The following is a 1,754-nucleotide window of genomic DNA, read 5'->3' on the forward strand; positions in this document are numbered from 1 at the left end:
GTTTGTCGATCAACACGATGTCTGGTTGGTTAGCCATCACCTGTTTGTCAGTCTGGATCTTGAAGTCCCATAGGATCTTAGCTCGGTCATTCGTTCCATGTAGCAACTGGATACCTCAGTAGGTAACACCGACGACTCCGATACAGGTGATCGTGAGCTTGATTCCTGGCATGGACATCCAGGTGGACCCTTAGGCAAGGTCCTTAGTGCTTAGTGGCCTACCTCAGGCATGAGTGAAGCCACAAATACAAGAGCCATACAGGCTCGGACGTCGCCCGGGTTAACAAGTTCCGTGTCAGTTGCTAGGGAACCAGGGCAACTTGATGACAAATTGGCTACTGAAACTTATATATATATTTTGTAGTGTAGCATATATATTATATATTTTTTGTGAGTGTGAATATTGGAAGAGAAGAACAAGTTTAACAGGAACGTTACTTTACTTTAGGTTTATGTTTAATTGGAGGGAGAGGGGGTATGAATTATAAGTTTTATTTCTTCATAGGCCTACCCTTTTTCAGACAATTTACATTAATCAGTGTTAGTTCTCTGGCTGTATATACTGGCAAGTTTATCTGGTGGATGGTTTTGTTTCTATTTATGTTCAGGCGAATTTAGTAAGTTTGGAAATTGGTATTTGTTTGGTTGATGTTTACTAGTCTTTTTTGTGTGTATTTAGTTTATTAATTTATTGTTGTTCGTCAAATTGTCTGTTTGAAATAGTCTGGAATAAATTCCTAATCATTCATCCTATTCATTCATTAATTCAAAATCCGTATTATCCCCAAAAAATCAGTAAAAACTCTTGCCCTTGCTAATAAATCTACATCCATATGTTCTCTATATGCACAATCAGTACATTGAATGGGTTGAGTTGTGTTTCTTTATGTGTAATTTCATAAAAGATTTGTAGAGAGACACTTTTCTTAAATGTAAAAATATTTATTCCCTGCTTTCGAAAACAACTTCTGAATTTTGAGCATAATGTTTGTGGGAACTAGGGAAGCCGTTTTATTATTTAGGTCTATTCTCATCAGGACTTTTTAGGTTCTTAAACAAACAAACTTATGGGCCTGACATTTCTAGCAGGTTTCCTTGTTTTAGCTCGTTTTGCCACTAGATGGCTCCTCTCTCCTTTTCATTATGAGCAGATGAAGCCTGAGAGCAGAAAAGTCAAACTGCTTCTATTTAGTGTTGCAAAAAAACCCTGGTAAACGCCTTAGCAGAAAAACAAATTAGGGAGTGCAAGCCTCCTTCTGGGGAATTAGACATTCCCTAAAAAAAAGTCATGAACTGACTACTTATGTTTCAAGAGATGCTTTAATTTAGTTTGTTTGAAGAATATGAGTTAAAGCATCAAAGAAACCAAGTAGCAGGTAAATAGAAAAGAAATCAGTGTGGATTTGGGAGAAAACATCATTAATATGCAAATGAAAAGGTGTTAGTGAAGTTGTGTCTCTCCACTAAATTATGATCTATGTCATCGCAACTCTTTGCTGCTTTATCAAACCACATTTTTGTTTATTAAAAAGGCACCAAAACTCTTTTTCTTATCTTTGACAGCAGTCTGTTTGGCAACAGATCTGGTGAAGCTTTTGACGGAAAACACTGTTATCTGAAGGCTTATCTTTTAAAAGAGAAGTCCGGTCATATTCAGAATTCAAAGTACTTTAAATATGAAATTATACTGGATAATAATACTGAAAGTACTTAAAATACTTTAACATCTAGCTGTATAAATACTGTTCAATAAA

This window comes from Cyprinodon variegatus, unplaced genomic scaffold (genome assembly GCF_000732505.1).
Source record: "Cyprinodon variegatus isolate N-32 unplaced genomic scaffold, C_variegatus-1.0 Scaffold1222, whole genome shotgun sequence".
In the NCBI taxonomy this organism is placed as follows: Eukaryota; Metazoa; Chordata; class Actinopteri; order Cyprinodontiformes; family Cyprinodontidae; genus Cyprinodon; species Cyprinodon variegatus.